Source organism: Topomyia yanbarensis, chromosome 3 (assembly GCF_030247195.1).
Source record: "Topomyia yanbarensis strain Yona2022 chromosome 3, ASM3024719v1, whole genome shotgun sequence".
Taxonomy (NCBI): Eukaryota; Metazoa; Arthropoda; class Insecta; order Diptera; family Culicidae; genus Topomyia; species Topomyia yanbarensis.
Window position 1 is genome coordinate 215544253 of NC_080672.1, and position 24197 is coordinate 215568449.

Genomic DNA, 24197 nt, shown 5'->3' on the forward strand with positions numbered 1-24197 from the left:
ATCCCGAAAAAGGACCCCAAGCCTGAAAAAGCAGCCCAAGCCCGAAAAAGCAGCCCAAGCCCGAAAAAGCACACTAAGCCCGTGAAAGGACCCCAAGTTCTAAAAAGGACCCCAAGCCCGAGAAAGACCCCAAGACCGAAAAAAGGCCCCAATCCCGAAAAAGACCACAAGCCCGAAAAAGGACCCCAAGCCCGAAAAATGAACATAAGCCTGAAAACGGACCTCAAGTTCGTAAAAGGACCGCAAGCCCGAAAAAGGACCCCACGCCCGAAAAAGATATAGTCCGGAAAAAGGACCACAAGACTACAAGCTTGAAAGAGGATCCCAAGCCCGAAAAGGACCCCAAGCCCGAAAAACGAGCACTAGCCCGAAAAAGGGGCCCAATCCCAAAAAAAGACCCCAAGCCTGTAAAACCACCCCAAGCCCGAAAAAGCACCCCAAGCCCGTAAAAAGACCCAAAGTTCTAAAAATGACCCCAAGCCCGAAAATGACCACAAGCCCGAAAAAGGACCACAAGCCCGAAAAATGCACCTAAGCCTGAAAAAGGACCCCAAGCCCGAAAACGGACCTCAAGTTCGTAAAAGGACCCCAAGCCCGAAAAAGACTACAAGCCCGGAAAAGGACCCCAAGCCCGAAAAAGGACCCCAAGCCCGAAAAAGGACCCCAAGCCCGAAAAAGGACCCCAAGCCCGAAAAATGAACCTAAGCCCGAAAAAGGACCCCAAACCTGAAAAAGCACCCCAATCCCGTAAAAGCACCCCAAGCCCGTAAAAGGACCCCAAGTTCTAAAAAGGACCCCAAGCCCGAAAAAGAACCCAAGCCCGAAAAAGGACCCCAAGCCCGAAAAAGGACCCCAAGTCCGAAAAAGGACCCCAAGCCCGAAAAATGAACGTAAGCCCAAAAAAGGACCAGAAGCCCAAAAAAGGACCCCAAGTCCGAAAAAGGACCCCAAGCGCCAAAAAGACCACAAGCCCAAAAAAATACCTCAAGCACGAAAAGAACTTCAAGCCCGAAAAAGGACCCAAATCCCGAAAAAGAACCCAAGCCCAAAAAAGAGACCCAAGCCCGAAAAAGGATCTCATGTTCGAAAAAGGACCCCAAGCCCGAAGAAATACCATAAGCCAGAAAAAGGACCACAAAACTACAAGCTTGAAAGAGGACACCAAGCCCGGAAAAGGACCCCAGGCCTGCAGCAGGACCCCAAGCCCGAAAAAGCACCACAAGACTACAAGCATGAAAGAGGATCCCAAACCCGAAAAGCATCCCAAGCCCGTAAAAGGACCCCAAGCTGTAAAAAGGACCCCAAGCCCGAAAAAGACCCAAAGCCCGAAAAAGTACACGAAGCTTGAAAATGACCACAAGCCCGAAAAAGACCACAAGCCCGAAAAAGGACCCTAAGCCCGAAAAAGGTCCCCAAGCCCGAAAAATGTCCCCAAGCCCGTAAAAGGACCCCAAGCTCTAAAAAGGACCGCAAGCCCGAAAAGGACCCAAAGCCCGAAAAAGCACACGAAGCTTGAAAATGACCACAAGCCCGAAAAAGGACCCTAAGCCCGAAAAGGACCCCAAGCCTGAAAAAGCACCCCAAGCCCGAAAAAGCACCCCAAGCCTGTAAAAGGACCCAAGTTCTAAAAGGGACCCCAAGCCCGAAAAAGACCACAAGCCCGAAAAAGGACCCTAAGCCCGAAAAAGGTCCCCAAGCCCGAAAAAGGTCCCCAAGCCCGAAAAAGGACCCCAAGCCCGAAAAATGAACGTAAGCCCGAGAAAGGACCAGAAGCCCGAAAAAGGACCCCAAGTTCGTAAAAGGACTCCTAATCTGAAAAAGGACCCCAAGTCCGAAAAAGGACCCCAAGCGCGAAAAAGACCACAAGCCCAAAAAGTACCTCAAGCACGAAAAGAACTTCAAGCCCGAAAAAGGACCCCAATCCCGAAAAAGAACCCAAGCCCGAAAAAGAGCCCCAAGTCCGAAAAAAGATCTCAAACTCGAAAAAGGACCCCAGGTCCGAAAAAGGACCATATGCCGGAAAAAGGACCACAAGACTACAAGCTTGAAAGAGGATCCCAAGCCCGAAAAGGACCCCAAGCCCGAAAAAGGAGCACAAGCACGAAAAAGGGGCCCAATCCCGAAGTGGACCCCAAGACTGAAAAAGCACCCCAAGCCCGAAAAGCACCCCAAGCCCGAAAAAGGACCCCAAGCCCGAAGAAGGACCATAAGCCAGAAAAAGACCACAAGAATACAAGCTTGAAAAAGGACCCCAAGCCCGAAAAAGGACCCCAAGCACGAAAAAGGACCCCAAGCCCGAAAAGGACCACAAGCCCGGAAAATAAACCTAAGCCTGAAAAAGGACATCAAGCCCGAAAAAGACCCCAAACCCGAAAAAGAACCCCAAGCCCGCAAAAGGACCCCAAGCTCGAAAAAGGACCCCAAGCCCGAAAAATGACCACAAGCCCGAAAAACGACCCCAAGCCCGAAAAAGGACACCACGCCCGAAAAAGGACCCCAAGCCCGAAAAAGGACCACAAGCCCGAAAAATAAACCTAAGCCTGAAAAAGGACCCCAAGCCCGAGAAGGACCCCAAACCCAAAAAAGGACCACAAATCTCAAAAAAGGTCCCCCAGCCCGAAAAAGGACCCAAAGCCCGAAAAAGACCACAAGCCCGAAAAAGGACCCCAAGCCAGAAAAGCACCCCAAGCCCGAAAATTACGACAAACTCAAAATAGGACCCCAAGCCGGAAAAAGGACCACAACCCCGAAAAAGGACCACAAGCCCGAAAAAGGACCACAAGCCCGAAAAAAGACCATAAGCCCGAAAAACGACCCTAAGCCCGAAAAAGGTCCCCAAGCCCGAAAAATGTCCCCAAGCCCGTAAAAGGACCCCAAGCTCTAAAAAGGACCGCAAGCCCGAAAAAGACCCAAAGCCCGAAAAAGCACACGAAGCTTGAAAAAGCACACGAAGTTTGAAAATGACCACAAGCCCGAAAAAGGACCCTAAGCCCGAAAAAGGTCCCCAAGCCCGAAAAATGTCCCCAAGCCCGTAAAAGGACCCCAAGCTCTAAAAAGGACCGCAAGCCCGAAAAAGACCCAAAGCCCGAAAAAGCACACGAAGCTTGAAAAAGCACACGAAGTTTGAAAATGACCACAAGCCCGAAAAAGGACCCTAAGCCCGAAAAGGACCCCAAGCCTGAAAAAGCACCCCAAGCCCGAAAAAGCACCCCAAGCCCGTAAAAGGACCCAAGTTCTAAAAAGGACCCCAAGCCCGAAAAAGACCACAAGCCCGAAAAAGGACCCTAAGCCCGAAAAAGGTCCCCAAGCCCGAAAAAGGTCCCCAAGCCCGAAAAAGTCCCCAAGCCCGAAAAAGGACCCCAAGCCCGAAAAATGAACGTAAGCCCGAGAAAGGACCAGAAGCCCGAAAAAGGACCCCAGGTTCGTAAAAGGACTCCGAGCCTGAAAAAGGACCCCAAGTCCAAAAAAGGACGCCAAGCGCGAAAAAGACCACAAGCCCAAAAAGTACCTCAAGCACGAAAAGAACTTCAAGCCCGAAAAAGGACCCCAATCCCGATAAAGAACCCAAGCCCGAAAAAGAGCCCCAAGTCCGAAAAAAGATCTCAAGCTCGAAAAAGGACCCCAGGTCCGGAAAAGGACCATATGCCGGAAAAAGGACCACAAGACTACAAGCTTGAAAGAGGATCCCAAGCCCGAAAAGGACCCCAAGCCTGAAAAAGGACCCCAAGCCCGAAAAAGGACCCCAAGCCCGAAAAAGGACCCCAAGCCCGAAAAAGCACCCCAAGCTTGCAAAAGGGCCCCAAGCCCGAAAAAGCACCACAAGACTACAAGCTTGAAAGAGGATCCCAAGCCCGAAAAGCACCCCAGGCCCGTAAAAGGACCCCAAGTTCTAAAAAGGACCCCAAGCCCGAAAAACGACCCCAAGCCCGAAAAAAGACCACAAGCCCGTAAAAGACCCCAAGCCCGAAATAGGACCCTAATCCCAAAAAAGAACCCAAGCCCGAAAAAGAACCCCAAGCCCGAAAAAGGATCTCAAGTTCGAAAAAAGACCCCAAGCCCGAAAAAAGACCCCAAGCCCGAAAAAGTACCTCAAGCCCGAAAATGACTCCAACACCGAAAAAGGACCCTAATCCCGAAAAAGAACACAAGTCCGAAAAAGAGCCGAAGCCCGAAAAAAGCCCCAAGCACAAAAGAGGATCTCTAGTTCGATAAAGGATCCCAGGCCCGAAAAAGGTCCCCAAGCCCGAAAAAGGACCCCAAGCCCTAAAAAGGACCATAAGCCGGAAAAAGGACCACAAGACTACAAGCTTGAAAGAGAGCCCCAAGCCGGAAAAGGACCACAAGCCCGAAAAAGGACCCCAAGCCCGAAAAAGCACCCCAAGCCTGCAAAAGGGCCCCAAGCCCGAAAAAGCACCACAAGACTACAAGCTTGAAAGAGGATCCCAAGCCCGAAAAGCACCCCAGGCCCGTAAAAGGACCCCAAGTTCTAAAAAGGACCCCAAGCCCGAAAAAGGACACGAAGCTTGAAAATGACCACAAGCCCGAAAAAGAACCCTAAGCCCGAAAAGGGACCCTAAGCCCGAAGAAGGAACATTTGCCGGAAAAAGGACCACAAGACTACAAGCTTGAAAGAGGATTCCAAGCCCGAAAAGTACCCCAAGCCCGAAAAAGGAGCACAAGCCCGAAAAAGGAGCCCAATCCCGAAAAAGGACCACAAGCCTGAAAAAGCACCCCAAGCCCGTAAAAGGACCCCAAGTTCTAAAAAGAACCCCAAGCCCGAAAAGGACCCCAAGACCGAAAAAGGACTCCAAGCCCGAAAAAGACCACCAGCCCGAAAAAGGACCCCAAGCACGAAAAAGGACCCTAAGCCCGAAAAAGGACCAGAAGCCCGAAAACGGACCTCAAGTTCGTAAAAGGACCCCAAGCCTGAAAAAGACCATAAGCCCGAAAAATGACCCCAAGCCCGAAAAAGGACCCCACGCCCGAAACAGGACCATATGCCGGAAAATGTACCACAAGACTATAAGCTTGAAAGAGGATCCCAAGCCCGAAAAGGACCCCAAGCCCGAAAAACGAGCACAAGCCCGAAAAAGAGCCCAATCCCGAAAAAGGACCCCAAGCCTGAAAAAGCAGTCCAAGCCCGAAAAAGCACACTAAGCCCGTAAAAGGACCCCAAGTTCTAAAAAGGACCCCAAGCCCGAGAAGGACCCCAAGACCGAAAAAGGACCCCAAGCCCGAAAAAGACCACAAGCCCGAAAAAGGACCCCAAGCCCGAAAAATGAACCTAAGCCTGAAAACGGACCTCAAGTTCGTAAAAGGACCGCAAACCCGAAAAAGGACCCCACGCCCGAAAAAGATATAGTCCGGAAAAAGGTCCACAAGACTACAAGCTTGAAAGAGGATCCCAAGCCCGAAAAGGACCCCAAGCCCGAAAAACGAGCACTAGCCCGAAAAAGGGGCCCAATCCCGAAAAAAGACCCCAAGCCTGAAAAAGCACCCGAAAATGACCACAAGCCCGAAAAAGGACCACAAGCCCGAAAAATGCACCTAAGCCTGAAAAGGACCCCAAGCCCGAAAACGGACCTCAAGTTCGTAAAAGGACCCCAAGCCCGAAAAAGACCACAAGCCCGAAAAAGGACCCCAAGCCCGAAAAAGGACCCCAAGCCCGAAAAAGGACCCCAAGCCCGAAAAAGGACCCCAAGCCCGAAAAATGAACCTAAGCCCGAAAAAGGAACCCAAGCCTGAAAAAGCACCCCAATCCCGTAAAAGCACCCCAAGCCCGTAAAAGGACCCCAAGTTCTAAAAAGGACCCCAAGCCCGAAAAAGACCACAAGCCCGAAAAAGCACCCCAAGCCCGAAAAATGAACGTAAGCCCGAGAAAGGACCAGAAGCCCGAAAAAGGACCCCAAGTTCGTAAAAGGACCCCAAGTTCGTAAAAGGACCCCGAGCCTGAAAAAGGACCCCAAGTCCGAAAAAGAACCCCAAGCGCGAAAAAGACCGCAAGCCCAAAAAAGTACCTCAAGCACGAAAAGGACTTCAAGCCCGAAAAAGGACTTCAAGCCCGAAAAAGAACCCCAAGCCCGAAAGAGAGCACCAAGCCCGAAAAAGGATCTCAAGTTCGAAAAAAGACCCCAAGTCCGAAAAAGGACCATATGCCGGAAAAATGACCACAAGACTACAAGCTTGAAAGAGGATCCCAAGCCCGAAAAGGACCCCAAGCCCGAAAAAGGAGCACAAGCCCGAAAAAGAGCCCAATCCCGAAAAAGGACCCCAAGCCCGAAAAATGAACCTAAGCCCGAAAAAGGACCCCAAGCCCGAAAAAGGAGCACAAGCCCGAAAAAGGAGCCCAATCCCGAAAAAGGACCACAAGCCTGAAAAAGCACCCCAAGCCCGTAAAAGGACCCCAAGTTCTAAAAAGAACCCCAAGCCCGAAAAGGACCCCAAGACCGAAAAAGGACTCCAAGCCCGAAAAAGACCACCAGCCCGAAAAAGGACCCCAAGCACGAAAAAGGACCCTAAGCCCGAAAAAGGACCAGAAGCCCGAAAACGGACCTCAAGTTCGTAAAAGGACCCCAAGCCTGAAAAAGACCATAAGCCCGAAAAATGACCCCAAGCCCGCAAAAGGACCCCACGCCCGAAAAAGGACCATATGCCGGAAAATGTACCACAAGACTATAAGCTTGAAAGAGGATCCCAAGCCCGAAAAGGACCCCAAGCCCGAAAAACGAGCACAAGCCCGAAAAAGAGCCCAATCCCGAAAAAGGACCCCAAGCCTGAAAAAGCAGCCCAAGCCCGAAAAAGCACACTAAGCCCGTAAAAGGACCCCAAGTTCTAAAAAGGACCCCAAGCCCGAGAAGAACCCCAAGACCGAAAAAGGACCCCAAGCCCGAAAAAGACCACAAGCCCGAAAAAGGACCCCAAGCCCGAAAAATGAACCTAAGCCTAAAAACGGACCTCAAGTTCGTAAAAGGACCGCAAACCCGAAAAAGGACCCCACGCCCGAAAAAGATATAGTCCGGAAAAAGGTCCACAAGACTACAAGCTTGAAAGAGGATCCCAAGCCCGAAAAGGACCCCAAGCCCGAAAAACGAGCACTAGCCCGAAAAAGGGGCCCAATCCCGAAAAAAGACCCCAAGCCTGAAAAAGCACCCGAAAATGACCACAAGCCCGAAAAAGGACCACAAGCCCGAAAAATGCACCTAAGCCTGAAAAAGGACCCCAAGCCCGAAAACGGACCTCAAGTTCGTTAAAGGACCCCAAGCCCGAAAAAGACCACAAGCCCGATAAAGGACCCCAAGCCCGAAAAAGGACCCCAAGCCCGAAAAAGGACCCCAAGCCCGAAAAATGAACCTAAGCCCGAAAAAGGAACCCAAGCCTGAAAAAGCACCCCAATCCCGTAAAAGCACCCCAAGCCCGTAAAAGGACCCCAAGTTCTAAAAAGGACCCCAAGCCCGAAAAAGACCACAAGCCCGAAAAAGGACCCCAAGCCCGAAAAATGAACGTAAGCCCGAGAAAGGACCCCAAGTTCGTAAAAGGATCCCAAGTTCGTAAAAGGACCCCGAGCCTGAAAAAGGACCCCAAGTCCGAAAAAGAACCCCAAGCGCGAAAAAGACCGCAAGCCCAAAAAAGTACCTCAAGCACGAAAAGGACTTCAAGCCCGAAAAAGGACTTCAAGCCCGAAAAAGAACCCCAAGCCCGATAGAGAGCACCAAGCCCGAAAAAGGATCTCAAGTTCCAAAAAAGACCCCAAGTCCGAAAAAGGACCATATGCCGGAAAAATGACCACAAGACTACAAGCTTGAAAGAGGATCCCAAGCCCGAAAAGGACCCCAAGCCCGAAAAAGGAGCACAAGCCCGAAAAAGAGCCCAATCCCGAAAAAGGACCCCAAGCCCGAAAAATGAACTTAAGCCCGAAAAAGGACCCCAAGTCCGAAAAAGTACCCCAAGCCAGAAAAAGCACACCAAGCCCGTAAAAGGACCCCAAGTTCTAAAAAGGACCCCAAGTTGTAAAAAGGACCCCAATCCCGAAAAAGACCACAAGCCCGAAAAAGGACCCCAAGCCCGAAAAAGGACCACAATCCCGAAAAATGAACCCAAGCCCGCAAAAGGACCCCAAGCCCGAAAAAGGACCCCAAGCCTGCAAAAGCTCCCCAAGCCCGAAAAAGCACCCCAAGCCCGTAAAAGTTCTAAAAAGGACCCCAAGCCCGAAAAAGTCCACAAGCCCGAAAAGGACCCCAAGCCCGAAAAATGAACGTAAGCCCGAGAAAGGACCAGAAGCCCGAAAAAGGACCCCAGGTCCGAAAAAGGACCATAAGCCGGAAAAAGGACCACAAGACTACAAGAATGAAAGAGGATCCCAAGCCCGAAAAAGGAGCACAAGCCCGAAAAAGGGGCCCAATCCTGAAGTGGACCCCAAGACTGAAAAAGCACCCCAAGCCCGAAAAACACCCCAAGCCCGAAAAAGGACCCCAAGCCCGAAGAAGGACCATAAGCCAGAAAAAGACCACAAGAATACAAGCTTGAAAAAGGATCTTAAGCCCGAAATAGGACCCCAAGCCCGAAAAAGGACCCCATGCCCGAAAAGGACCACAAGCCCGAAAAATAAACCTAAGCCTGAAAAAGGACATCAAGCCCGAAAAAGACCCCAAACCCGAAAAAGAACCCCAAGCCCGCAAAAGGACCCCAAGCTCGAAAAAGGACCCCAAGCCCGAAAAAGGACCATAAGCCCGAAAAACGACCCCAAGCCCGAAAAAGGACCCCAAGTTCGAAAAAGACTCCAATATCTAAAAAGGACCCCAAACCCAAAAAAGTCCACAAATCTCAAAAAAGGTCCCCCAGCCCGAAAAAGGACCCAAAGCCCGAAAAAGACCACAAGCCCGAAAAAGGACCACAAGCCCGAAAAAGTACGACAAGCTCAAAATAGGACCCCAAGCCCGAAAAAAGACCGCAACCCCGAAAAAGGACCTCAAGCCCGAAAAAGGATCACAAGCCCGAAAAAGGACGATAAGCCCGAAAAAGGACCCCAAGCCCGAAAAAAGACCACAAGCCCGTAAAAGACCCCAAGCCCGAAATAGGACCCTAATCCCAAAAAAGAACCCAAGCCCGAAAAAGAGCCCCAGGCCCGAAAAAGGATCTCAAGTTCGAAAAAAGACCCCAATCCCGAAAAAAGACCCCAAGCCTGAAAAAGCACCCCAAGCCCGAAAAAGCACCCCAAGCCCGTAAAAGGACCCAAAGTTCTAAAAATGACCCCAAGCCCGAAAAAGGACCCCAAGCCCGAAAAATGAACCTAAGCCCGAAAAAGGACCCCAAGCCTGAAAAAGCACCACAATCCCGTAAAAGCACCCCAAGCCCGTAAAAGGACCCCAAGTTCTAAAAAGGACCCCAAGCCCGAAATGGACCCCAAGCCCAAAAAATGAACGTAAGCCCGAGAAAGGACCAGAAGCCCGAAAAATGCACCTAAACCTTAAAAAGGACCCCAAGCCCGAAAACGGACCTCAAGTTAGTAAAAGGACCCCAAGCCCGAAAAAGACCACAAGCCCGAAAAATGACCCCAAGCCCGAAAAAGGACCCCAAGCCCGAAAAAGGACCCCAAGCCCGAAAAAGGACCCCAAGCCCGAAAAAGGACCCCAAGCCTGAAAATGAACCTAAGCCCGAAAAAGGACCTCAAGCCTGAAAAATCACCCCAATCCCGTAAAAGCACCAAAAGCCCGTAAAAGGACCCCAAGTTCTAAAAAGGACCCCAAGCCCGAAAAAGACCACAAGCACGAAAAGGACCCCAAGCCCGAAAAAGGAGCACAAGCCCGAAAAAGGGGCCCAATCCCGAAGTGGACCCCAAGACTGAAAAAGCACCCCAAGCCCGAAAAGCACCCCAAGCCCGAAAAAGGACCCCAAGCCCGAAGAAGGACCATATATCAGAAAAAGACCACAAGAATACAAGCTCGAAAAAGGACCCCAAGCCCGAAAAAGGACCCAAGCCCGAAAAAGGACCCCAAGCCCGAAAAAGGACCCCAAGCCCGAAAAAGGACCCCAAGTCCGAAAAAAACCACAAGCCCGGAAAAGGACCCCAAGCCTAAAAAGCACCCCAAGCCCGAAAAAGTACGACAAGCTCAAAATAGGACCCCAAGCCCGAAAAAGGACCACAACCCCGAAAAAGGACCACAAGCCCGAAAAAGGACCCCAAGCCCGAAAAAGGACCCCAAGCCCGAAAAAGGACCATAAGCCCGAAAAACGACCCCAAGTCCGAAAAAGACCACAAGCCCGTAAAAGACCCCAAGCCCGAAATAGGACCCTAATCCCAAAAAAGGACCCAAGCCCGAAAAAGAGCCGAAGCCCGAAAAAAGCCCCAAGCCCAAAAAAGGATCTCAAGTTCGATAAAGGATCCCAAGCCAGGAAAAGGTCCCCAAGCCCGAAAAAGGACCCCAAGACCTAAAAAGGACCATATGCCGGAAAATGGACCACAAGACTACAAGCTTCAAAGAGGATCCCAAGCCGAAAAAGGACCCCAAGCCCGAAAAAGCACCTCAAGCCTGCAAAAGGGCCCCAAGCCCGAAAAAGCACCACAAGACTACAAGCTTGAAAGAGGATCCCAAGCCCGAAAAGCACCCCAGGCCCGTAAAAGGACCCCAAGTTATAAAAAGGACCCCAAGCCCGAAAAGGACCCCAAGCCCGAAAAGGACCCCAATCCCGAAAAAGGACACGAAGCTTGAAAATGACCACAAGCCCGAAAAAGGACCCTTAGCCCAAAAAGGGACCCTAAGCCCGAAGAAGGACCATATGCCGGAAAAAGGACCACAAGACTACAAGCTTGAAAGAGGATTCCAAGCCCGAAAATGACCCCAAGCCCGAAAAAGGAGCACAAGCTTGAAAAGGACCCCAAGCCCCAAAAAGGACCCCAAGCCCGAAAAAGGACCCCAAGCCAGAAAAATGAACCTAAGCCCAAAGAAGGACCACAACCCCAAAAAAGGACCCCAAGTTCGTAAAAGAACCCCAAGCCTGAAAAAGGACCCCAAGTCCAAAAAAGGACCGCATGCCCGAAAAAGGAACCCAAGCCCGAAAAAGGACCCCAAGCCCGAAAAAGGACCCCAAGGCCGAAAAAGGACCCCAAGCCCGAAAAATGAACGTAAGCTCAAAGAAGGATCAGAAGCCCGAAAAAGGACCCCAAGTTCGTAAAAGGACCCCGAGCCAGAAAAAGGACCTCAAGTCCAAAAAAGGACCCCAAGCGCCAAAAAGACCACAAGCCCAAAAAAATACCTCAAGCACGAAAAGAACTTCAAGCCCGAAAGAGGACCCCAATCCCGAAAAAGAAACCAAGCCCAAAAAAGAGCCCCAAGCCCGAAAAAGGATCTCAAGTTCGAAAAAGGACCCCAAGCCCGAAGAAAGACCATAAGCCAGAAAAAGGACCACAAGACTACAAGCTTGAAAGATGACCCCAAGCCCGAAAAAGGACCCCAGGCCTGCAACAGGACCCCAAGCCCGAAAAAGCACCACAAGACTACAAGCATGAAAGAGGATCCCAAACCCGAAAAGCACCCCAAGCACGTAAAAGGACCCCAAGTTCTAAAGAGGACCCCAAGCCCGAAAAAGACCCAAAGCCAGAAAAAAGACACGAAGCTTCAAAATGACCACAAGCCCGAAAAAGGACCACAAGCCCGAAAAGGATCCTAAGCCCGCAGAAGGACCATATGCCGGAAAAAGGACCACAAGACTACAAGCTTAAAAGAGGATCCCAAGCCCGAAAAGGACCCCAAGCCCGTAAAAGGACCCAAGTTCTGAAAAGGACCCCAAGTCCGAAAAAAACCACAAGCCCGAAAAAGGACCCCAAGCCGGAAAAAGGACCCCACGCCCGAAAAAGGACCACAACCCCGAAAAAGGACCACAAGCCCGAAAAAGAACCCCTAGCCCGAAAAAGGACCACAAGCCCGAAAAAGGACCATAAGTCCGAAAATCGACCCCAAGCCCGAAAAAAGACCACAAGCCCGTAAAAGACCCCATGCCCGAAATAGGACCCTAATCCCAAAACAAGAACCCAAGCCCGAAAAAGAGCCCCAGGCCCGAAAAAGGATCTCAAGTTCGAAAAAAGACCCCAAGCCCGAAAAAGACCCCAAGCCCGAAAAAGTACCTCAAGCCCGAAAATGACTACAACACCGAAAAAGGACCCTAATCCCGAAAAAGAACCCAAGTCCGAAAAAGTGCCGAAGCCCTAAAAAAGCCCCAAGCCCAAAAACGAATCTCAAGTTCGACAAAGGATCCCAAGCCCGGCAAAGTCCCCAAGCCCGAAAAAGGACCCCAAGACCTAAAAAGGACCATAAACCGGAAAAAGAACCATAAGACTACAAGTTTGAAAGAGGACCCCAAGCCGAAAAAGGACCACAAGCCCGAAAAAGGACCCCAAGCCCGAAAAAGCACCCCAAGCCTGCAAAAGGGCCCCAAGCCCGAAAAAGCACCACAAGACTACAACCTTGAAAGAGGATCCGAAGCCCGAAAAGCACCCCTGGCCCGTAAAAAACCACAAGTTCTAAAAAGGACCCCAAGCCCGAAAAGGACCCCAAGCCCGAAAAAGGACACGAAGCTTGAAAATGACCACAAACCCCAAAAAGGACCCTAAGCCCGAAAAGGGACCCTAGGACCGATGAAAGACCATATGCCGGAAAAAGGACCACAAGACTACAAGCTTGAAAGAGGATTCCAAGCCCGAAAAGGACCCCAAGCCCGAAAAAGGAGCACAAGCCCGAAAAGGGGCCCAATCCCGAAAAAGGACCACAAGCCTGAAAAAGCACCCCAAGTTCTAAAAAGGACCCCAAGTTCTAAAAAGGACCCCAAGCCCGAAAAAGACCCCAAGACCGAAAAAGGACCTCAAGCCCGGAAAAGACCACCAGCCCGAAAAAGGACCCCAAGTACAAAAAAGGAACCTAAGCCCGAAAAAGGACCAGAAGCCCGACAACGGACCTCAAGTTCGTAAAAGGACCCCAAGACTGAAAGAGACCATAAGCCCGAAAAATGACCCCAAGCCCGAAAAAGGACAATATGCCGGAAAAAGTACCACAAGACTATAAGCTTGAAAGAGGATCCCAAGCCCGAAAAAGGAGCACAAGCCCATAAAAGGGCCTAATCCCGAAAAAGCACCTCAAGCCTGAAAAAGCAGCCCAAGCCCGAAAATGACCACAAGCCCGAAAAAGGACCACAAGCCCAAAAATGCACCTAAGCCTGAAAAAGGACCCCAAGCCCGAAAAAGGACCTCAAGTTCGTAAAAGGACCCCAAGCCCGAAAAACACCACAAGCCCGAAAAAGGACCTCAAGCCGGAAAAATGAACCTAAGCCCGAAAAAGGACCCCAAGCCCCAAAAAGGGCCCCTAGCCTTAAAAAGCACCCCAAGCCCGAAAAAGCACCCCAAGCCCGTAAAAGGACCCCAAACCCGAAAAGGGACCCTAAGCCCAAAGAAAGACCATATGCCGGAAAAAGGACCACAAGACTACAAGCTTGAAAGAGGATCCCAAGCCCGAAAAGGTCCCCAAGCCCGAAAAAGAACCCCAAGCCCGAAAAATGAACGTAAGCCCGAGAAAGGACCACAAGCCCGAAAAAGGACCATAAGCCCGAAAAACGACCCCAAGCCCGAAAAAAGACCACAAGCCCGTAAGAGACCCCAAGACCGAAATAGGACCCTAATCTTAAAAAAGAACCCAAGCCCGAAAAAGAGCCGAAGCCCGAAAAAAAGCCCCAAGCACAAAAAAGGATGTATTGTTCGATAAAGGATCCCAGGCCCGAAAAAGGTCCCCAAGCCCGAAAAAGGACCCCAAGCCCTAAAAAGAACCATAAGCCGGAAAAAGGACCACAAGACTACAAGCTTGAAAGAGGACCCCAAGCCGGAAAAGGACCACAAGCCCGAAAAAGGACCCCAAGCCCGACAAAGCACCCCAAGCCTGCAAAAGGGCCACAAGCCCGAAAAAGCACCACAAGACTACAAGCTTGAAAGAGGATCCCAAGCCCGAAAAGCACCCCAGGCCCGTAAAAGGACCCCAAGTTCTAAAAAGGACCCCAAGCCCGAAAAAGGACACGAAGCTTGAAAATGACCACAAGCCCGAAAAAGGACCCTAAGCCCGAAAAGGGACCCTAAGCCCGAAGAAGGACCATATTCCGGAAAAAGGACCACAAGACTACAAGCTTGAAAGAAGATTCCAAGCCCGAAAAGGACCCCAAGCCCGAAAAAGGAGCACAAGCCCGAAAAAGAATCCCAATTCCGAAAAAGGACCACAAGCCTGAAAAAGCACCCCAAGCCGGTAAAAGGACCCCAAGTTCTAAAAAGGACCCCAAGCCCGAAAAGGATCCCAAGACCGAAAAAGGACCCCAACCCGAAAAAACCACCAGTCCGAAAAAGGACCCCAAGCACGAAAAAGGAACCTAAGCCCGAAAAAGGACCAGAAGCCCGAAAACGGACCTCAAGTTCGTAAAAGGACCCCAAGCCTGAAAAAGACCATAAGCCCGAAAAAGGACCCCACGCCCGAAAAAGGACCCCACGCCCGAAAAAGGACCATATGCCGGAAAAAGTACCACAAGACTATAAGCTTGAAAGAGGACCCCAAGCCCGATAAGGATCCCAAGCCCGAAAAAGGAGCACAAGCCCGAAAAAGAGCCCAATCCCGAAAAAGGACACCAAGCCTGAAAAAGCAGCCCAAGCCCGAAAAAGCACACTAAGCCCGTAAAAGGACCCCAAGTTCTAAAAAGGACCCCAAGCCCGAGAAAGACCCCAAGACCGAAAAAGTACCCCAAGCCCGAAAAAGACCACACGCCCGAAAAAGGACCCCATGCCCGAAAAATGAACCTAAGCCTGAAAACGGACCTCAAGTTCGTAAAAGGACCGCAAGCCCGAAAAAGTACCCCACGCCCGAAAAAGATATAGTCCGGAAAAGGACCACAAGACTACAAGCTTGAAAGAGGATCCCAAGCCCGGAAAGGATCCCAAGCCCGAAAAACGAGCACTAGCCCGAAAGAGAAGCCCAATCCCGAAAAAAGACCCCAAGCCTGAAAAAGCACCCCAAGCCCGTAAAAGGACCCAAAGTTCTAAAAATGACCCCAAGCCCGAAAATGACCACAAGCCCTAAAAAGGACCACAAGCCCGAAAAATGCACCTAAGCCTGAAAAAGGACCCCAAGCCCGAAAACGGACCTCAAGTTTGTAAAAGGACCCCAAGCCCGAAAAAGACCACAAGCCCGAAAAAGGACCCCAAGCCCGAAAAAGGACCTCAATCCCGAAAAAGGACCCCAAGCCCGAAAAATGAACCTAAGCCCGAAAAAGGACCCCAAGCCCGAAAAAAGACCCCAAGCCTGAAAAAGCACCCCAAGCCCGTAAAAGCACCCCAAGCCCGTAAAAGGACCCCAAGTTCTAAAAGGACCCCATGCCCGAAAAAGACCACAAGCCCGAAAAAGGACCCCAAGCACGAAAAATGAACGTAAGCCCGAGAAAGGACCAGAAGCCCGAAAAAGGACCCCAAGTTCGTAAAAGGACCCCAAGTTCGTAAAAGGACCCCGAGCCTGAAAAAGGACCCCAAGTCCGAAAAAGGACCCCAAGCGCGAAAAAGACCACAAGCCCAAAAAAGTACCTCAAGCACGAAAAGGACTTCAAGCCAGAAAATGGACCCCAATCCCGAAAAAGAACCAAGCCCGAAAGAGAGCCCCAAGCTCAGAAAAGGATCTCAAGTTCGAAAAAGGACCCCAAGTCCGAAAGACGACCATATGCCGGAAAAAGGACCACAAGACTACAAGCTTGAAAGAGGATCCCAAGCCCGAAAAAGGACCCCAAGCCCGAAAAAGGACCATAAGCCCGAAAAACGACCCCAAGCCCGAAAAAAGACCACAAGCCCGTAAAAGACCCCAAGCCCGAAATAGGACCCTAATCTCAAAAAAGAACCCAAGCCCGAAAAAGAGCCGAAGCCCGAAAAAAAGCCCCAAGCACAAAAAAGGATCTATAGTTCGATAAAGGATCCCAGGCCCGAAAAAGGTCCCCAAGCCCTAAAAAGGACCATAAGCCGGAAAAAGCACCATAAGCCGGAAAAAGGACCACAAGACTACAAGCTTGAAAGAGGACCCCAAGCCGGAAAAGCACCACAAGCCCGAAAAAGGACCCCAAGCCCGACAAAGCACCCCAAGCCTGCAAAAGGACCACAAGCCCGAAAAAGCACCACAAGACTACAAGCTTGAAAGAGGACCCCAAGCCCGAAAAGCACCCCAGGCCCGTAAAAGGACCCCAAGTTCTAAAAAGGACCCCAAGCCCGAAAAAGGACACGAAGCTTGAAAATGACCACAAGCCCGAAAAAGGACCCTAAGCCCGAAAAGGGACCCTAAGCCCGAAGAAGGACCATATGCTGGAAAAAGGACCACAAGACTACAAGCTTGAAAGAGGACCCCAAGCCGGAAAAGGACCACAAGCCCGAAAAAGGACCCCAAGCCCGACAAAGCACCCCAAGCCTGCAAAAGGGCCACAAGCCCGAAAAAGCACCACAAGACTACAAGCTTGAAAGAGGATCCCAAGCCCGAAAAGCACCCCAGGCCCGTAAAAGGACCCCAAGTTCTAAAAAGGACCCCAAGCCCGAAAAAGGAGCACAAGCCCTAAAAAGAACCATAAGCCGGAAAAAGGACCACAAGACTACAAGCTTGAAAGAGGACCCCAAGCCGGAAAAGGACCACAAGCCCGAAAAAGAACCCCAAGCCCCAAAAAGGGCCCCTAGCCTTAAAAAGCACCCCAAGCCCGAAAAAGCACCCCAAGCCCGTAAAAGGACCCCAAACCCGAAAAGGGACCCTAAGCCCAAAGAAAGACCATATGCCGGAAAAAGGACCACAAGACTACAAGCTTGAAAGAGGATCCCAAGCCCGAAAAGGTCCCCAAGCCCGAAAAAGAACCCCAAGCCCGAAAAATGAACGTAAGCCCGAGAAAGGACCACAAGCCCGAAAAAGGACCATAAGCCCGAAAAACGACCCCAAGCCCGAAAAAAGACCACAAGCCCGTAAGAGACCCCAAGGCCGAAATAGGACCCTAATCTTAAAAAAGAACCCAAGCCCGAAAAAGAGCCGAAGCCCGAAAAAAAGCCCCAAGCACAAAAAAGGATGTATTGTTCGATAAAGGATCCCAGGCCCGAAAAAGGTCCCCAAGCCCGAAAAAGGACCCCAAGCCCTAAAAAGAACCATAAGCCGGAAAAAGGACCACAAGACTACAAGCTTGAAAGAGGACCCCAAGCCGGAAAAGGACCACAAGCCCGAAAAAGGACCCCAAGCCCGACAAAGCACCCCAAGCCTGCAAAACGGCCACAAGCCCGAAAAAGCACCACAAGACTACAAGCTTGAAAGAGGATCCCAAGCCCGAAAAGCACCCCAGGCCCGTAAAAGGACCCCAAGTTCTAAAAAGGACCCCAAGCCCGAAAAAGGACACGAAGCTTGAAAATGACCACAAGCCCGAAAAAGGACCCTAAGCCCGAAAAGGGACCCTAAGCCCGAAGAAGGACCATATTCCGGAAAAAGGACCACAAGACTACAAGCTTGAAAGAAGATTCCAAGCCCGAAAAGGACCCCAAGCCCAAAAAAGGAGCACAAGCCCGAAAAAGAATCCCAATTCCGAAAAAGGACCACAAGCCTGAAAAAGCACCCCAAGCCGGTAAAAGGACCCCAAGTTCTAAAAAGGACCCCAAGCCCGAAAAGGATCCCAAGACCGAAAAAGGACCCCAAGCCGAAAAAACCACCAGTCCGAAAAAGGACCCCAAGCACGAAAAAGGAACCTAAGCCCGAAAAAGGACCAGAAGCCCGAAAACGGACCTCAAGTTCGTAAAAGGACCCCAAGCCTGAAAAAGACCATAAGCCCGAAAAAGGACCCCACGCCCGAAAAAGGACCCCACGCCCGAAAAAGGACCATATGCCGGAAAAAGTACCACAAGACTATAAGCTTGAAAGAGGACCCCAAGCCCGATAAGGATCCCAAGCCCGAAAAAGGAGCACAAGCCCGAAAAAGAGCCCAATCCCGAAAAAGGACACCAAGCCTGAAAAAGCAGCCCAAGCCCGAAAAAGCACACTAAGCCCGTAAAAGGACCCCAAGTTCTAAAAAGGACCCCAAGCCCGAGAAAGACCCCAAGACCGAAAAAGTACCCCAAGCCCGAAAAAGACCACAAGCCCGAAAAAGGACCCCATGCCCGAAAAATGAACCTAAGCCTGAAAACGGACCTCAAGTTCGTAAAAGGACCGCAAGCCCGAAAAAGTACCCCACGCCCGAAAAAGATATAGTCCGGAAAAGGACCACAAGACTACAAGCTTGAAAGAGGATCCCAAGCCCGGAAATGATCCCAAGCCCGAAAAACGAGCACTAGCCCGAAAGAGAAGCCCAATCCCTAAAAAAGACCCCAAGCCTGAAAAAGCACCCCAAGCCCGAAAAAGCACCCCAAGCCCGTAAAAGGACCCAAAGTTCTAAAAATGACCCCAAGCCCGAAAATGACCATATTCCGGAAAAAGGACCACAAGACTACAAGCTTGAAAGAAGATTCCAAGCCCGAAAAGGACCCCAAGCCCAAAAAAGGAGCACAAGCCCGAAAAAGAATCCCAATTCCGAAAAAGGACCACAAGCCTGAAAAAGCACCCCAAGCCGGTAAAAGGACCCCAAGTTCTAAAAAGGACCCCAAGCCCGAAAAGGATCCCAAGACCGAAAAAGGACCCCAAGCCGAAAAAACCACCAGTCCGAAAAAGGACCCCAAGCACGAAAAAGGAACCTAAGCCCTAAAAAGGACCACAAGCCCGAAAAATGCACCTAAGCCTGAAAAAGGACCCCAAGCCCGAAAACGGACCTCAAGTTTGTAAAAGGACCCCAAGCCCGAAAAAGACCACAAGCCCGAAAAAGGACCCCAAGCCCGAAAAAGGACCTCAATCCCGAAAAAGGACCCCAAGCCCGAAAAATGAACCTAAGCCCGAAAAAGGACCCCAAGCCCGAAAAAAGACCCCAAGCCTGAAAAAGCACCCCAAGCCCGTAAAAGCACCCCAAGCCCGTAAAAGGACCCCAAGTTCTAAAAGGACCCCATGCCCGAAAAAGACCACAAGCCCGAAAAAGGACCCCAAGCACGAAAAATGAACGTAAGCCCGAGAAAGGACTAGAAGCCCGAAAAAGGACCCCAAGTTCGTAAAAGGACCCCAAGTTCGTAAAAGGACCCCGAGCCTGAAAAAGGACCCCAAGTCCGAAAAAGGACCCCAAGCGCGAAAAAGACCACAAGCCCAAAAAAGTACCTCAAGCACGAAAAGGACTTCAAGCCAGAAAATGGACCCCAATCCCGAAAAAGAACCAAGCCCGAAAGAGAGCCCCAAGCTCAGAAAAGGATCTCAAGTTCGAAAAAGGACCCCAAGTCCGAAAGACGACCATATGCCGGAAAAAGGACCACAAGACTACAAGCTTGAAAGAGGATCCCAAGCCCGAAAAAGGACCCCAAGCCCGAAAAAGGACCATAAGCCCGAAAAACGACCCCAAGCCCGAAAAAAGACCACAAGCCCGTAAAAGACCCCAAGCCCGAAATAGGACCCTAATCTCAAAAAAGAACCCAAGCCCGAAAAAGAGCCGAAGCCCGAAAAAAAGCCCCAAGCACAAAAAAGGATCTATAGTTCGATAAAGGATCCCAGGCCCGAAAAAGGTCCCCAAGCCCTAAAAAGGACCATAAGCCGGAAAAAGGACCACAAGACTACAAGCTTGAAAGAGGACCCCAAGCCGGAAAAGCACCACAAGCCCGAAAAAGGACCCCAAGCCCGACAAAGCACCCCAAGCCTGCAAAAGGACCACAAGCCCGAAAAAGCACCACAAGACTACAAGCTTGAAAGAGGACCCCAAGCCCGAAAAGCACCCCAGGCCCGTAAAAGGACCCCAAGTTCTAAAAAGGACCCCAAGCCCGAAAAAGGACACGAAGCTTGAAAATGACCACAAGCCCGAAAAAGGACCCTAAGCCCGAAAAGGGACCCTAAGCCCGAAGAAGGACCATATGCTGGAAAAAGGACCACAAGACTACAAGCTTGAAAGAGGACCCCAAGCCGGAAAAGGACCACAAGCCCGAAAAAGGACCCCAAGCCCGACAAAGCACCCCAAGCCTGCAAAAGGGCCACAAGCCCGAAAAAGCACCACAAGACTACAAGCTTGAAAGAGGATCCCAAGCCCGAAAAGCACCCCAGGCCCGTAAAAGGACCCCAAGTTCTAAAAAGGACCCCAAGCCCGAAAAAGGAGCACAAGCCCGAAAAAGAAGCCCAATTCCGAAAAAGGACCACAAGCCTGAAAAAGCACCCCAAGCCCGAAAAAGGACCCCAAGTTCTAAAAAGGACCCCAAGCCCGAAAAGGACCCCAAGACCGAAAAAGGACCCCAAGCCCGAAAAAGACCACCAGCCCGAAAAAGGACACCAAGCACGAAAAAGGAACCTAAGCCCAAAAAAGGACCAGAAGCCCGAAAACGGACCTCAAGTTCGTAAAAGGACCCCAAGCCTGAAAAATACCATAAGCCCGAAAAATGACCCCAAGCCCGAAAAATGACCCCAAGCCCGAAAAAGGACCCCACGCCCGAAAAAGGACCATATGCCGGAAAAAGTACCACAAGACTATAAGCTTGAAAGAGGACCCCAAGCCCGAAAAGGATCCCAAACCCGAAAAAGGAGCACAAGCCCGAAAAAGAGCCCAATCCCGAAAAAGGACCCCAAGCCTGAAAAAGCAGGCCAAGCCCGAAAAAGCACACTAAGCCCGTAAAAGGACCCCAAGTTCTAAAAAGGACCCCAAGCCCGAGAAAGACCCCAAAACCGAAAAAGGACCCCAAGCCCGAAAACGGACCTCGAGTTCGTAAAAGGACCGCAAGCCCGAAAAAGTACCCCACGCCCGAAAAAGATATAGTCCGGAAAAGGACCACAAGACTACAAGCTTGAAAGAGAATCCCAAGCCCGAAAAGGACCCCAAGCCCGAAAAACGAGCACTAGCCCGAAAAAGGGGCCCAATCCCGAAAAAAGACCCCAAGCCTGAAAAAGCACCCCAAGCCCGAAAAAGCACCCCAAGCCCGTAAAAGGACCCAAAGTTCTGAAAATGACCCCAAGCCCGAAAATGACCACAAGCCCGAAAAAGGACCACAAGCCCGAAAAATGCACCTAACCCTGAAAAAGGACCCCAAGCCCGAAAACGGACCTCAAGTTTGTAAAAGGACCCCAAGCCCGAAAAAGACCACAAGCCCGAAAAAGGACCCCAAGCCCGAAAAAGGACCTCAAGCCCGAAAAAGGGACCCCAAGCCCGAAAAATGAACCTAAGCCCGAAAAAGGACCCCAAGCCCGAAAAAAGACCCCAAGCCTGAAAAAGCACCCCAAGCCCGAAAAAGCACCCCTAGCCCGTAAAAGCACCCCAAGCCCGTAAAAGGACCCCAAGTTCTAAAAGGACCCCAAGCCCGAAAAAGTACCCCACGCCCGAAAAAGATATAGTCCGGAAAAGGACCACAAGACTACAAGCTTGAAAGAGAATCCCAAGCCCGAAAAGGACCCCAAGCCTGAAAAACGAGCACTAGCCCGAAAAAGGGGCCCAATCCCGAAAAAAGACCCCAAGCCTGAAAAAGCACCCCAAGCCCGAAAAAGCACCCCAAGCCCGTAAAAGGACCCAAAGTTCTAAAAATGACCCCAAGCCCGAAAATGACCACAAGCCCGAAACAGGACCACAAGCCCGAAAAATGCACCTAAGCCTGAAAAAAGACCCCAAGCCCGAAAAAGGACCCCAAGCCTGAAAAGCACCCCAAGCCCGTAAAAGCACCCCAAGCCCGTAAAAGGACCCCAAGTTCTAAAAAGGACCCCAAGCCCGAAAAAGACCACAAGCATGAAAAAGGACCACAAGCCCGAAAAATGCACCTAAGCCTGAAAAAGGACCCCAAGCCCGAAAACGGACCTCAAGTTTGTAAAGGGACCCCAAGCCCGAAAAAAACCACAAGCCCGAAAAAGGACCCCAAGCCCGAAAAAGGACACCAAACCCGAAAAAGGACCTCAAGCCCGAAAAATGAACCTAAGCCCGAAAAAGGACCCCAAGCCTGAAAAGGGACCCCAAGCCTGAAAAAGCACCCCAAGCCCGTAAAATCACCCCAAGCCCGTAAAAGGACCCCAAGTTCTAAAAAGGACCCCAAGCCCGAAAAATGAACGTAAGCCCGAGAAAGGACCAGAAGCCCGAAAAAGGACCCCAAGTTCGTAAAAGGACCCCAAGTTCGTAAAAGGACTCCGAGCCTGAAAAAGGACCCCAAGCCCGAAAAAGAACCCCAAGCGCGAAAAAGACCACAAGCCCAAAAAAGTACCTCATGCACAAAAAGGACTTCAAGCCCGAAAATGGACCCCAATCGCGAAAAAGAACCCCAAGCCCGTAAGAGAACCCCAATCCCAAAAAAGGATCTCAAGTTCGAAAAAGGACCCCAAGTCCGAAAAACGACCATATGCCGGAAAAAGAACCACAACACTACAAGCTTGAAAGAGGATCCCAAGCTCGAAAAGGACCCCAAGCCTGAAAAAGCACCCCAAGCCCGTAAAAGGACCCCAAATTCTAAAAAGGACCCCAAGCCCGAAAAAGACCATAAGCCCGAAAAAGGACCCCAAGCCCGAAAAAGGTCCCCAAGCCCGAAAAAGGACCCCAAGCCCGAAAAATGAACGTGTGCCCGAGAAAGGACCAGAAGCCCGAAAAAGGACCACAAGTTCGAAAAAGGACCCCGAGCCTGAAAAAGGACCCCAAGCCCGAAAACGGACCTCAAGTTTGTAAAAGGACCCCAAGCCCGAAGAAGACCACAAGCCCGAAAAAGGACCCCAGGCCCGAAAAAGGACCCCAAGCCCGAAAAAGGACCCCATGCCCGCAAAAGGACCCCAAGCTTGAAAAAGCACCCCAAGCCCGTAAAAGCACCCCAAGCCCGTAAAAGGACCCCAAGTTCTAAAAAGGACCCCAAGCCCGAAAAAGACCACAAGCCCGAAAAAGGACCTCAAGCCCGAAAAATGAACGTAAGCCCGAGAACGGACCAGAAGCCCGAAAAGGGCCCCAAGTTCGTAAAAGGACCCCAAGTTCGTAAAAGGACCCCGAGCCTGAAAAAGGACCCCAAGTCCGAAAAATGACCCCAAGCGCGAAAAAGACCACAAGCCCAAAAAAGTACCTCAAGCACGAAAAGGACTTCAAGCCCGAAAATGGACCCCAATCCCGAAAATGAACCCCAAGCCCGAAAGAGAGCCCCAAGCCCAAAAAAGGATCTCAAGTTCGAAAAAGGACCCCAAGTCCGAAAAACGACCATATGCCGGAAAAAGAACCACAAGACTACAAGCTTGAAAGAGGATCCCAAGCACGAAAAGGACCCCAAGCCCGAAAAAGGAGCACAAGCCCGAAAAAGGAGCCCAATCCCGAAAAAGGACCCCAAGCCCGAAAAATGAACCTAAGCCCGAAAAAGGACCCCAAGTCCAAAAAAGTACCCCAAGCCCGAAAAAGGACCCCACGCCCAAAAAGGACCATATGCCGGAAAAAGAACCACAGCACTACAAGCTTGAAAGAGGATCCCAAGCCGGAAAATGACCCCAAGCCTGAAAAAGCACCCCAATCCCGAAAAAGCACCCCAAGCCCGTAAAAGGACCCCAAAATTCTAAAAAGGACCACAAGCCCGAAAAAGACCACAAGCCCGAAAAAGGGACCCCAAGCCCGAAAAAGGTCCCCAAGCCCGAAAAAGGACCCCAAGCCCGATAAATGAACGTAAGCCCGAGAAAGAACCAAAAGCCCGAAAAAGGACCCCAAGTTCGAAAAAGGACCCCGAGCCTGAAAAAGGACCCCAAGTCCGAAAAAGGACCCCAAGCGCGAAAAAGACCACAAGCCCAATAAAGTACCTCAAGCACGAAAAGGACTTCAAGCCCGAAAAAGGACCCCAATCCCGAAAAAGAACCCCAAGCCCGAAAGAGAGCCCCAGGCCCGAAAAAGGATCTCAAGTTCGAAAAAGGACCCCAAGTTCGAAAAAGGACCATATGCCGGAAAAAGGACCAAAAGACTACAAGCTTGAAAGAGGATCCCAAGCCCGAAAAGGACCCCAAGCCTGAAAAAGCACCCCAAGCCCGAAAACGACTACAAACCCGAAAAAGGACCGAAAGCCCGAAAAATTGCCCAAGCCCGACAATGGACCCGAAGCCTGAAAAAGGATTCAAAGCCCGAAAAATGACCCCAAGCCAGAAAAATACCCC